We start from the raw sequence: 14,637 nt of genomic DNA on the forward strand, positions 1-14,637 counted from the left end.
AAGTTTGTTCCAGAGTATGGGAAGTCTCTGGGTTAGGAACCTGTCCCTCCAGCATGTTCAGTTTATTGTGGTAATGAGGTTAAGGTTCCTGGAGTGTGTGGCACAGAGGGATTGGGATTTCTTTAGGCATAGCATATCTAGCAGCTCTGGGTAAGACATGGCTTTTTAGATCAAGCAGAGTTTTTTGAGTCTGTCCATATGGGGCATGTGTCTAAGGCCTAAGATCCTCTTAGTGAGGTATTTTTGTGGCCTTTCCAGTTGTTGTAGATGTCTAATGAGGTACATACCAAATGGGGCATTCTGTTCTATAACAGGTCTGATGAGGGATGGGTAGAGAGGGATTATGACCTCTTTCTTCCTGGATGAGAAACCTTTTGTAATGAGATGTGTCACATAGAAGGACTTTCTGACTACAGTGGCAATGTAGTTATCAAAGGAGAGGTTGCTGTCAACCTGTGTCCCCAGGTCTGTTATTACCCCTTCGGTGTTTAGTGGACTACTACCTATGTGGTAGTTCATGGGCACCGAATTTTTCCCAAAGGGAATGATAATGCACTTTTTGGCATTGAGCTTAAGGCCATGATTCTGGCACCAGTCATTGGTGTCAGTGAGGCCTTTTATTAGAATTTCTACATCAGCTGGAGAATCAATAATGGCTCCCAGTTTGCAATAATCTGCGAACTTGGTCAGCCGGAGTCCCTTTGTGTTGGCTTGAACTTCAGAGAAGTAGATGCCAAACAGGAGAGGACCTAGGACCGATCCATGTGGGACACCATTTGTAACTCGTCGGTAGTCAGATTTGGAGTCTGCTACTTTCACAGTGTGGGTTCTATCTTTGAGCCAGTTGGCAACCCATCTTATTACATAGGGGTTTATACCTAGTTTAGTGAGTCTATGATTCCTGAGTGAGAGATGGTGTCGAAGGCCTTGGCAAGATCTAGATAGGCTGTGTGAACTACCTTGCACTCATCCACAGCTCTGGTGACAGACTTGAAGAAGTCTCTCAGGTTGAGCATGCATGATCTACCTTTCACAAACCCATACTGCGTGGAATCCAGAGTTTGGAGATTCCCTATGTCCTTATTTATAAGGTCCATGATGATGCGCTCCATGAGCTTACATATCAGACTCATCAGGCTAATGGGGTGGTAGTTCCCAGGGTCTGTAGTCGCTCCCCCTTTGTGGAGTGGGATGACCGTAGCAGTGCGCCATTCAGTAGAAACAAAGCCTGAAATGAGGCTGTGATTGAACAGGGTACTCAGGTGTGGTGCCAGTTCACATTGCAATTCATGTAGAACACAGCCAGGGATATTATCAGGTCCCATGGAAGCTATATTCTTGGCTTTGGACTGTGTGTTTTTTTTACCTGTGCAGCCATGATAATAGGGACTTGGCATAACTCAGGTATTGTGTTAGGCCCTTTAGGGGGTGAAAAGGGGGTAAAGTTCGCACTGACCCTGTCAGCCAATATGTTGGCAATATCAGTTGGTTCTGTATATATATTGCCATTGTGCTGTAACTCAGAGCAGATCTGAGTATTGCCATGTATATTCTTGACATAACTATAGAATGCCTTGTGGTTGTCTTTAGAATCTGCAGCAATTTTGTTTTCACAGCTGGCTTTAGAGGATTTGATGATGGATCTCAGTTTTTTTGCTGAGGCTAACAAAGGAACTTTTCCAGTCTTGGGACTTCACCCTTTTCTGCAACAGATTTTTCCTTCTGTTGTAGAGTTTGTTTATGGTGGAGGACCACCAGATTGGCTTCCTTTTCTTTGGAGGAGGGCATCTTGGTTCTGTTTGGTATAGCCCATTCCATGCACTTGTGTATGTGTTCATACAGTGCATTGGTGTATGATTCAGCAGTCATGCACCTATTTTTCATTTGCATGAGTGTTGTGAAGTTAGCTACCTTTGTTTTTAGAAGCCCAAAATTGGTTTTGGAGTTTTTTTTATGGTGGTTTCCTTTAGGATGAGTGGTGGGATGTGGATATCCATGGTGTTTAGCTTGTGGTCAGATCTGACCAGGAAGGAGTTGATTACTGGTATAGTGCAATGGTCACCCATGTTAGTAATGACCAGGTCAAGGATGTTTCTACCCCTGGTGAGGGTAAGAATGAGTTGGTCCAGGGCATTAGAATTAATGAATTCCAGAAAATGTTGAGCAAGTGTGTTGGTACATGAGTAATTTTCATAGTTAATGGAGGTGTAGTTAAAGTCTCCCAGTATAAGGGTATTGGGTTGTACCCTAATATTTTCCATTGTGTTTAGGAATGTGGAGTGGGAGTCTTAGGACATGGTGGGGGATCTATAGCAGGCTACAACCTGGATTGCAGTTTTACCTAGTGTTAATTGTACCTGAAGTATCTCTGATGCATTATGTTGAGCAACTAATCTGGAGGTGTGCATATCCTTTATGAATATGGAGACATCACTGCCTTTAGTACTTCGGTCCAGATTTAGGGGCTGAAAGGTGTGGTATGAATTATAGCCTGGTAGTGCTGGGGTGCTCTCCAGAGCCTTAAACCAGGTATTGGTCACTGCACAGATGTCGAGATTCTCCATTTTAAGGAGTGCTTGAGATTTAGACTTCTAGCGTTGAGTAGCATAATCCTCAGATTTCGTTTGCTTGTAGCTGTTATGGTGGTAATTTTGTCTTTAGGACATTGCCTAAAAAAGGTAATATAGGAGTGGCAAGAGCCTTGGCTAGTATCCGAAATCCCTGAGGTGACTGGTGCAGGCCATCTCTGGTGAAGCATCGAGGTCTGTCAATTATGTCTTCCCAGGCAGACAAATAATGGATCCCTGTAGAATGACACCAGAAACTTAGCCAATTGTTGAAGTCAGTCATTTTCTGCTTGTACTGTGGTATCATTCTGGGTTATGGTAGGATACTGTTCAGAGCTAGGGTCATACCTGCCTGGGCTATAAGATCAGAGAGCTCCTCTATGTCTCTTTTCATGTAGTCCAGGGAGGTACGTCTCAGGTCATTCACACCAACATGGGTAATGACAGAGTGATATTTGTAACTGTTGTGAAGTGACCTAAGTATGTGCGTTATGTGGCGGATTCTGGCACCTGACAGGCAGCTGACCATAACTTTCTCCTTATTCAACCTAGTGAGTGGGACATCAGTGTGCCTTACTATTGAGTCACCTATTACTAGTGTATTGGGTAAGTTGTTTTGCCTTATGGGCTTTGGTTGAGTGGCACACTGTTTATGTGAGCTATGTGTCTCATGGTTTGTGCTGGGATGTGATGGTTGTTTGCATTTCTGCTTCGGAGGTCTCTGTTGTTTGGGCCAATTTTTATTGAGAGCCTCTGCGAAAGTAGGTGTGTGTTTTGTGTTACTATGTGAGGGTCATGGTGGTGTATGTTCTGCAGGGCTATGTGTTGAATGTGGTGTGGTGCAGGTGTTATCCTTTTCCTGTTGACTGGCTAATCCAGTCTTGGCTGGAGAGTGCTTGGCTTCCAATTTGGCTATATATGTGCATCTCTCACAAGTCATAGTGTTGGGAGGTAAGAGGAGAGGGTTGTCTCTGTACTTGAGGCAGTTGCTACACTGCCTCATGATGCCCAAGTTCAGCAGGTTGACAGGAGAAAGCACAGGGAACTGACCTTTAGACATGCCTGGATATGAGCTCACTATATTAAGTACTGAAGCCTTTTACAGGAAAAATGTCACTCAAAGTGTCTGAGTCTGTACAGAGCATTGTCAAACACTCGAGGGTAAACCAATACGTAGACCCTGAAAATTTAAGGATGAAGTATTTAGGCAGATATTCTGACGTTAGAAACAAATCAAGCAGTACTTAATGAAAACAAAGAATTAGCTTGTCAAGAATGATGAAAAGAGGGGAGTCGCATGAATGGCTACTGTCTGGCTGCTACTAATGCTGGTCTCACCACAGCTTCACTTTGTTGGGATACAATACTCCTTTGCTTCTTCTCTCACCAGAAGCAAAATGTTAGCACCAATCCCAAGAAGAGAAACAGGCCACAGCCTGTTTGATGATCCACAGTCTTGTCCCAGATGATGCAAGGGTCTGCAGGCTTGTAGCCTTTTTCTGGTAGATGCCTTGAATAGCAAGCAGACCAATCAAGTACGTTAAGCACAGACACTCACTCTCCAACCAGAAACAGTCAGGAATCAATGCACTCTGCTCCTACTCTCACCAGCATCAGAATGTAAGCACAGATTCCAAGCTGTCACCTATAAAGCAGTTATTAAGCTTTCTGGTGATCAGCATTCTCCAGGAAATAATGTAACTGCACTTTATCTCACCATTAGAAAACAGAAGCACTAATCCCAGGATGACTACTGAGAGGCAGAATGTGGGCTCTTCCATAACTGATGGTCTTGCAATAGATGCTTAAAGGTAAGATGAAAATGGTTTATACTAAACACTGCAGTGTGCACTAGAGGAGTTAGATGTGAAAGTAGGTAATTTAAGTTTTACCTGTCTAAAAAGTTAAGTTTTAGTGGAGAGTCACAATTTTTAAAACAGCAAGATAGATTGAAAGGGGGTGGTCACTTTTTTTTATTCTGGTACTATGGAATACAGTAGGATGGCCAATAAATTTAAATAGCTGAAGGAGAGTGATTTCAGAAAATGATAATTTTGTGCTTACTCACACCAACCAGTAAAAGCAGAGAGGAACTGAGATATATGGTCAAATTAACACAAGGGGAAGGCAACTAGAAAGACAGTGGTGTTCAAGCACACAACAGTAACCGGGTGGGGGGGATTTCTGCCTAACTCACAAGAGGCAGAGCTGTGGTGTCTTTTCAAGTTTTAATATGCAGTTAAAAGCAGAATACAAGTAAAACACAGTGTAAAGAAAACAAATCACAGAATACAAAATAGAAAAAGGCAATAAAGTAATAAAGAATACTACAAATAAAAAAGCAAACTGACCTTTCCCTCACAGCAAACTGTAGCAGAGTCTGGGTGAGCCTTTCCAGTAAAGCTCTGCAGTGTTTTATTTTACCCCTTAAATAGAAGGTAAGGTTCCTAGCTCCACCCCCTCAGTTCACAGATGATTAACCTTAACTGACCTCTTCTAACTTATGTGTGACGCCTTAATCTTTTATCAAAATATTTTACACAGGTAGATTCTTTTTCAGGGAAATAAAGGGAAATTTGAGAAGGAAAACCTTCATTTTAGTGCTGGGCTTTACAGCTGTGATTTCAGTTGGCATCTAAGCCATACTTTTTATATGTTGATAACAGTGAAATGGAAGCTGGAGACTGTTCTTGGACTGAAATACATTAGTAGCCTATGTGTACATTTCTGGTTAATTAGCTACTACAAGATAAGCACTTTTGATGGCCTTCTCTTTTTGTACCATTTCCCCAGACATTCATGGGCAAAACATCATGCCAAATGCCCTGTCTTCACACTTAAGTGTATTTCATGGATTTTCTCCAATATTAAAATGTGTACCTGGTTTGGCACAGCTATTTGATTAGAGTTAAACATCAGTTTCTGTCATTTTCTTAATTTCATCATGATAAATGCAGTAGATTTTATTAGTATTCCAGCCGTCTTCTTGTCATCTGGCTAGTTTGTCAATGCTGTATATTTTTATTAACGGTAGTTCCAAGTCATTTGTTAAGTCCAAATCAATGTACTGCTCAAAAGTATCAAATATGGCATTTGCATTCAGTTTTCTTTTTTGCTTTTTTTTAGATTCCTGTACCATTAGTTTATTCCCATATAATTAGTGTATTCCAACTTAGTACATTAACTAGGAGCTGACATGCTACTGTCTTCTCCCATTTTGTCACCAAACTTATAGCTAGGCTAGACTAGAATTTTGGCTGTATACTGTTAACTTAGTGCTCAAAACATCAATTAATCATTGTCTACTTTTCTCTTGAACAAATACTTTAACCCAGGAACCAAAACATTATTATATTCTCTTATTCTTCCCTGACATACATCACATCCTTGGTCAAAATGGAAGGTCAGCAAATTAGTTCCTCCTCTGTTGCTAGCATCATTGCACTTAATAATATACACACATTGTAAGAATTGTCTAATACTCACAGGCAATGAACTTTTACTGAACTTTTCACTATCTGTATGTGAAATGTAATTACCTAACCAAATTTGAGGTCACTGTCCCACAATCAAACCTATCCTGTGAACATCACAATCCATACACATTAAATTATCGTATGCTGAGGCACTAAAAAAATGCACACCCAAGCGGCCAACAGACTAGTAGCTGCAAGTCCCAACATAATCTAAATACTGCAGCACTGGTCAGTGACAACACAGCTGTTAGTCACAATGAAATAGCACATCCTAAACCAATTATGTTTAAACAATTTTCAAACACAAATAGAAATGTACTAATGATTGGTGACTCCATAGTTAGGCATATGGATTTTACACTCATGAGGCTGGGCAAAAGCACGTTGACAATGAGCAGTGTCTGAGGAGACAAGATTGCTAACATTGCTAACACTCCAAGGGCACTTGGAACTATTAAAAACAGACAAATATGAATATGGCATGCGGATGGCTTGTGTTGGGGTAAACAACCTAGTACTCAACAGCTTATTGGATATGCAGAGAGAAATGACATAGTTACCCATGCATGTCACAAATGTAGGAAAGACCCTAGTATTGAGTGGAGTCTTTCTATCACCAAAAACTCTTCCAAGGTATATAGAAAAAATGATGAGCTTTAAAAATTGGCTAAACTCTTCACATCATTGTAGGGGGAATCCAGTATGTGTCAGCACAGCATGGGATAAGATGCTTAACAACCTTTCTTGTTTCACCAGGGATGGTCTTCAACTTTCATTCCAAAGCTTCTGCATCCTGGAAAAAGCTTTTTCCACCCCCCCTGTTGCACCATTTTTAGACAAGGTCCACCTGATGAACCTCCCAACCTAACATCAAAAACAAATTAACCTTTGGACCACATCAAGATGGCTCTACATATGTTCGAAGTCCAAATAACAATGCCGGACCTTGAAGTCCTCCAGCATTTGGAGCAAATCCCTGTATGTCTTGTTATTGAAACCTGGTTTATTTGCTTAGAGAGCTCCCTCAATGGCTGGGGTTTGTAATTACCACTTGTATAGACCTGTTGGAAATGGTGGTGTAATGATATTTATAGAGACCACATTATCTCTAGATAGATACCTAGACACTTGCAAGTAGAGCTCATAGAGATTCATATCTTACTAAATAAGATCAGATTTCAGTTCAAACCATGCTACAGAGTTCCCTCCATGTCTCCAGAGAATTATACAACTTTCCTTAATATTCACGATGAAGTCCCCATAAGTAGGAATACTGTTATCCTGTGTGATTTTTAACTACTCCATGATTGACTGTTGACCTATGCCACCAACATAGCATATGTTCAAAAATTCTTAGATTTTATGAACAGAATCTCCCTGGGCCAAATTGTTAAAGAACCTATTAGAGAACAGAATATAGCTGACCTGGTTATAACAAACTTATCATCTATGTGTACCATCTCCAAGGTATCTCCGTCGCTAATCAAATTAGACCACAAACTAGTAGCCTTCTCCATCAGAATCTCCAAGCCATTAGGAACAAATAATACAGAATTCAAGGACTTTAAACATAGAAATCACCTGCAATTCTACTATGAAGTCTCTAAATTCAAGTGTAACATTATTATGCATAATGTTGACATTTCAAAGAGTTATACAGAACATTTCTATTAATAGCTGGACAAATGTATTAAGTTGGCAATCCCAACTAAACCCAAGTAAAGGGGCTGTCTAAAAACAAGACCATTGTTATTGTTTGTCAAGTTAAGGTTGTGGTGGTCCTTAAACATTAATATACCATGTAATAAAAGAAAGAAACTCCTAAACTGATGTAGCAGAGCATAGGTCCCAAAATTAAGGAGAACATCAAACAGCTAGATATGAAACTAAAAAAATGACATAAGAAAAGCAAATCATCTCATAAAATTAAACCAGCTATTAAAGCCAAAAACAACTACAAATCCTTCTTTACTTACATCAGAAAAATAAGAAATAGCACCCAACATTGCTCTGAGCATATTCATAAGGATACTGATTAGTCCAATCCAGTGGATCCTGCCAACATACTAATAAAATCAGTGCAAACTTCATACCAGAGAAATCTATTCCAAATCCACTTATCACTAATGGAATCAAGCCACCAACTATCATGAAAGACCATGTAATGAAATTACTCTCCAAAACAAAGAATACTTTATGCATGGTGCCTGACAACATACATAGCTATTTAATTAATGTCACTGGGCAAATATTAGTGCACCCATTGTGTAACCTCTTCATTCTGAACCTTGCTGGCTTTGTCCCACGGATGTGGCACATAGCTGTTGTGATGCCACTCCATATACCATGCGGCACTCTCATGGGACAAAGCCAGTAAGGTTCAGAATGGAAAGGTTACACAATGGGTCCACTAATACTTGCTTAGTGATATTAATTAGATAACCGTGTATATATATTTGCCCACTCTGATTTTATGCTTACTTGTTTAAAATGGAAAGGGTTAAAAAGAAATACAAAACTAACCTGCTCTTACTTCTCTGAGTATAACACATCATTCAGTCTGTGAGCAAGTCACTGCCAATGCTCCTTTAACTTGACAAACAATAACAATGGCCTTCAGACTGTGGGCTTCTGAGTTTTGCTGTAGCAGAACTCTGCAAATAGTAGGTTTACCAATTTGGAGGCCTTCTTTCTAGGCCATTCGTTTCAAAGCAGAAGCAGTGCACCAATACAATTTACCTAGTTTCCAAAACAGTAAGTTAATAAATTAATAAATAAAAGCATGCAAAGAATATACTACTAGAGAAAAGATGACAATTATGAGGGAAATACACAGGTTCCCATCTCTCTCTCTCTCTCTCTCTCTCTCTAATTATATTGTGTGATGTTTGTTCTGTTTTATTTACTCCATTTGGTCAACAGATCAGCTGATACAAGGTGTCAGTGCAAGATTGCTATAATAATGGGAATGGGAATTATGCCCTCTCCTCTCTATGGTGCAATGTCAGTCTTGGTATATACAAGTAGCAGGGAGTGTGGGGGACAGAGCCCCTATGCATGAGGGGTGTCTCCTCTGCAAAATATGGTGTTTTTTGATCTGCATGTTTCATGTTTATGTTTTGGAGCATGTGTGTTTAACTGTCTGCATTTTTAGTTAAGCTAATTTATCTATGGGAGAGGTGGAGAATAGAAAAGAATGTACAGTTAAAATTCTGTTAAGCTGTGCCTGTCAGTAACAGCCCAGTTTATCTGTTGTAGCATAAAAGTAATGGATAGCTTTGGCAACATGCTGATGTTGACTGCTGCTGTACTAAATATTTATGTTATGAGAATAGATTTGCTGTGCAGTTCTACAGAATGGACGTTTTTAATACCATTCCAAAGACATGCCTCTGGAGCGTTTCTCCCCGGGCCTCCGCTGAAAATGGGGCTCTGTCTCAGTCAGACTTTTCCTGTAAACAAACGTTAAATAAAATATGTATATGTTTCCATATGTATGTTAAATATGTCTGTACCTTTGTTTGTATGTAAAATGCTAACATTTTTAATATACATCTGTTTGCCTGAGAGTCCTCTGTAAAAGGCCAGTGTGTTCCACTGGGCCATGGATTATCAATTGTATGCACATTATTAACAGCAGGCATAGAAAGTAATTAACAGATCTGAATTGCAGAAATGTGAATTTAGTTATACGGTCAGGCTGCTTTGCCTGTGCACAGGGATTCTTTCTGCAGAAATGTTAGAGGAGTATGTATCCCATGTTACTTCACATATGTGAAGGATGAGGTTTAAATTCCAACGAAAGCGATAAAAATGGTTCAACATTTATTCTGTTACTCTTGTTACATGAATGATTTATAAATTAACAGGAACTTGACTACAAAGAACTGTCTCGTGAGGACAGGGCTGTCAGAATCACTCTGTTTCATTCTGTAAGCATCTCAATTACTGCCGTGTGCTTGGAGTCTGTTACATTATCACAAGCTTGCAGCAGATCTGGTAACATGATTGATGGTCAGCAATCACTGGTTCTTCAGCATTTACATGAGTGCACTGCTGTGCAGTCTAGTGCTATAAGGATGTAGTTCTGTTTATACTATGCACCTTTTAAATTCAGTACACTGTTCTTCAAGGAGAATTGTTTTGACAACTGACCCTTTGATTCCAGTGTTAGTGAACTATCTGTATCTACCTAATATATGTTTAGGATTTAAACTTGGTGATTTGTAGAATATCTTAGTTGACATGCCAACAAAGAACATTGTTGTTTGTCTTTCGACTTTTCCAGGTAAGGGGTCGCCACAGCAGAACTTCGGTCCACTAATGATTGGCAGTAGATTTTTACGAAGCGCCGAGGTGCTAGCTCGACTCCCAACCTTCAACCGAAGGCATGCCCATCTACGCACGCATGTCTTTCGAACGCTACCCAACTGCGGGGAGGACATGCAGACTCCACACAGAAGGCACTCCCAAGCCCAGCTGAGAATCGAACGGGAGAACCTCTTGCTGTGAGGTAACAACGCTACTGCCATACCGCCGCGGCTGTACATGCCAACAAAGAATAAGTAAGTTTAATTTGGATGAAATCCCTGGTTCCTATGTCCTGTCTGTGTCTATGAACAAGTTACTTAACTAGATGACAAGTTCCCTAGTAAATACACTCTGCAAAAACACATGATGATAATTTTGAAACCTTTGCAGTATGTCACAGACTGTGAACAACGAAAAGTAGTCCATAGTTTCAAATCTCCAGCAGAATTTTCAGTTACTGCATGTCATATCCCACAGAACTATTGGCTGAACAGCTAAGACAGACAGACAGGCAGAGAGGGAGGGAAGAATTTTGTACAGTGACATAATTTTTGTGAGCTGCAATATTAAAAGTGTCAGTCACTTCATCCAGTCTGCTTTATCTGGCAAACCAAATGAGTAACTTCTTTGGTAGCGTTTGTTTGGGGGGATTCACGATAGATGTCTCTACAGTTATAAGAATATGGCAAAGATTTTTAATATAATTTTTATTGTTGCAATTGTATAGAAACAACAAATGAGTTAAGTTCCATGCCAGTGAAGACAAATCTGTAATGTTCCTTTTGTCCAATCTAAAAAAAAAAAAAAAAAAAAAAAAAATGATTGTTAGACAGAGAATCACAGTTGCTGCAAAGTCTTTTGAGGGCTCCATGTAAAATTGTCAATAGGGAAGACAAGCACACCAAATATATTGATATCTTTTTGCAGTTTTAAAAAATAGCAGGGTCCTTTTGTGCTAATTTTATGTCACTGCTATTTCTTTGTCTTCCTTCGTTGAAGTTTGGGCATCAGGCTGGCACCTCAGCACCGTAAAAATCGACTGCCAATCATTAGCGGACTGGTGTTCCGCTGTAGCAACCCCTAACCGGGAAAAGCCGAAAGAAAAACATACCCTTAATATGAATATTTGTCAATGCACAGATGCATTTGTGTTTAGTTTCCATGATGTCCCTTCACATTTTGCTTCATGTTGAAGCCAAGACTAAACATCATAACATAGTTTATGACTCTGTGAAAAGTTGACTTAGTATCAATAGAATGTAGCTTATACTGTTTTGACAAATAACACTTAGAAGCCATTTTGTTACGGTGAAGATAATGTGGGAGAGTTTTTAGGAGACTTTGAAATGGCCATTTCCTCAAACCCTAATTACAAGAAGAGTGTTGGTTACTATGTCTGCAAGTCTGTTTGTCAGAGGATTATGAAAACACAGTTTTATCCCACTTCTTTAGTTTTTTTCTTAGTTTGATAGTTTCTGTTGTTTTTCTAGTTGCATGATTCTTTTTGTTTTCCTTTATAAAAATCATGCTGTACAACCACATCTGGATTTGGGTTATTTTGTACATCATCTACTGGTTCAATGCAAGGATTTTTGACCCTCAACAAATCAGCTGATGCTATGGTCTCAGCAATTTCCTCTACTTCAGCATGCCACACTCTATGTCAGTTTTAGTATTCACCTTTTGACTTTCCTGCATGAACAAGGATACATGGTTTGTAGAAAATCCTTCTTTCTTTTCCACATATTTGGCTATTTTCTTGATTTTATTCAAACATATTTTTGTTAACTCAGTTTAGAGGGATGACACACATCTGGTTCTTTACAGTACATTCTGTATTACTTTTATTTTTTTTCTCTCCTACATACCTCCCTTCAACAGACTATCAGCTGTCACCAGCTCCTGTCTTCAGTCACTGGGTCTACTGGACCGTCTTAGCCTCCCTTGGGCTGCAGTCTCACAGTACTGCTGGGCAGTGTGCCCTAACCCAACCACCGGGAGTAGCCTTGCAAGCTCCACTTTGGCTGCCTTTGGGAGGTGCATGCATATGTCTGTGCATACACAGCCTTGCCACCAAGAAATATACCACTTGCAGTATGGGGGTTTCCTGGACATGGCCTTTGTTTTTCAAAGTCTCTGTTTACCTGGTTAATGGTATCCATTGCAGGGCACAGCCCTGTAGGCATATTTGATTACCAGCTTATAAACTAACACTTCTTAGTCTAGAATCATGTGCTCACACAGATAAACCTTTTTGTCTTACAAAGATCACTGTTTCATCTTTTTCACTAAAAATTCCTTGACCCTGCCACTCTGCATAGTCTGTTCATTTATAGTATTTATTGTCCACGTTTAATGCCTTTCATCTGTATCTGTGGCTGCTTATTGGATGATCTGGCAGCTTTGTAACTCCTTTGTGTGCATTTTGCTTTAGTAACTCCTCTGTATGTGGTAGTAATGCAGTAATATGCTATCCTATATTCACTGTAATACTCTCGGGTGCAGGTAGCTTACATTAATGGAAGATTTGGAGTGTGTCCATACACCAGTTAAAAGGGGCTGCATACATGTAGGTCATCAACATAAGAGCCCAGCCTGAGGTAGTTTCCAAATCACATGTGCTGTCCTGCTTAACTTTTAATAGCATTTCTGCAACTGATTGATTAGGAATCTTTCTATAAGTTCATTACTCTATGGTTTATATGTTGCTGTTTTCTCAGGCTTTTTCTCTCATTTCTTCACAGCTGAAATCCCCCTTCTCTGTCACTGTACAACTTTGGAGGCAACCCACAAATGCCCATCCTTGACTAAGTAAGCTGTTTTTGTTTAGAATTGCATTGGGTTTCTTTGTGGCCTATGTGTTTCTTGCACTGAACCAGTTAAATGTGTCAGTTATGTGAAGATGCCATAAATTTAACTGAAACACATGTAAAACCATAGCAATAGTCACATTGTGGATTAGAACTACTAGTACTCTGACAGTTGTTCTACTCTTAGGCTTTGCTATATTATTTGCATATTTCACAACTCCTCAATTGTATATACATGTATATTAGAGATCTGTACTGTGTTGAATAGCTTTTGTAGTTTTTTTCAACAGGGATATATTGAAACTGTCTACGAATTTTTAGCATTATCTTTTACTTCTCTGCTTTTCTTCCGAGAGTATGAGAATTTCACTTTCAACTGGACTGTCTTGATTTTTTTTAGTCATGGACAGTATAATGTTCTGAAGTTGATTACTTAAGTCTGACTGGGTAGATTTAAACCTTTATGCTTTGTCATTCTTCTTGTGTAGCAGAGGCCCAACTATTTTCAAAGACATATAGGAAAAGATTTACTGGAACTAATTCCGTTTCAGTGTTGAATTTTGTCTGGGAAAAGAGCTACAGGAACTAGATCTGTTTTAGTCTGCCATTTTGTCTTGGGAAGGATCTATTGGAACTACATCTGTTTCCGTCTGGCACTTTGTTTAGGAAACGAGCTACTGGAACTTGGCCAGTGTGGAATTTTGTTGGACAGGTTTTTAATGGAATTACCATTCTTTTTGGACTGCGCAACTCTTCGATCCTAGACTAGCTTAATACTCTACAAATTGGCTTGTGGGTTGTGTTACATTCACCTTCCTAAGTTCACTAATACCATTTTTTCTCCTTGCACAGTGTGTATTCCTAAAATGTTAGTGTCAGCAGACTCCGATGATTCCACAACAAAAATTTCTGTATCTCCAAGAGGCTGTTCTTAAAAAAGTTATGTACTTACCATAACTTTCCATCTGTGTTATCTTTCTCATTCTTCCTTGACTTGTGGGTTTTGGATCTGACCTCGGATCTGACTCGGCCACTTTCCCCTACCCATAATGCCTCGGTTCGCCCGGTTACCTGAGATAGAGTTTGTTGCTACTATGTTTGCCAACAATACACCACGTAGGCAAAGTACACCAAATTCTGACAGCTGCCAATAAAGAACAGAAGCTCAACAAGGAACAGAGGTTCCTATAAACACATCTGTCGAAAGTCAAGGAAGAATGACGAAGACAACACAGATGGAACATTATGGTAAGTACATAACTTCTTTATCTGATGTTGTCTTCTCATACTTCCTCGACCTGTGGGACAGAGTCCCCAGCTTCAACAACCTTGGGGGGCCTTCATGGAAGGATATTCCAGAGCACTGCAGAACCAAAAGCAGCTCTACTTCTGGACACAATGTCCAGTTTGCAGTGGGAAATGAAGGTGTGATAATTAGACCAGGAGGCAGCTGAATAAATATCTTGAATTGAA

The 14,637-nt window shown here is 39.7% G+C and overlaps 1 protein-coding gene across 13 annotated transcripts in view; it reads left to right on the forward strand.

The window, feature by feature from the left end:
- PIP5K1B (phosphatidylinositol-4-phosphate 5-kinase type 1 beta) overlaps nucleotides 1–14,637 on the forward strand; it is a 1,685,295-nt gene that overhangs the window by 733,907 nt on the left and 936,751 nt on the right. For 2 of the 13 annotated variants that reach the window (XM_044064336.1, XM_044064340.1), the window contains exon 4: nucleotides 13,099–13,165. The exons of the other annotated variants lie outside the window; for them this stretch is intronic. The gene's annotated coding sequence lies outside the window, so the exon portion shown is untranslated. The remainder of the gene's footprint in view (nucleotides 1–13,098; nucleotides 13,166–14,637) is intronic. 13 annotated transcript variants of the gene reach the window in all.

Source organism: Protopterus annectens, chromosome 2.part2 (assembly GCF_019279795.1).
Source record: "Protopterus annectens isolate FY-2018-M chromosome 2.part2, PAN1.0, whole genome shotgun sequence".
Taxonomy (NCBI): domain Eukaryota; kingdom Metazoa; phylum Chordata; order Ceratodontiformes; family Protopteridae; genus Protopterus; species Protopterus annectens.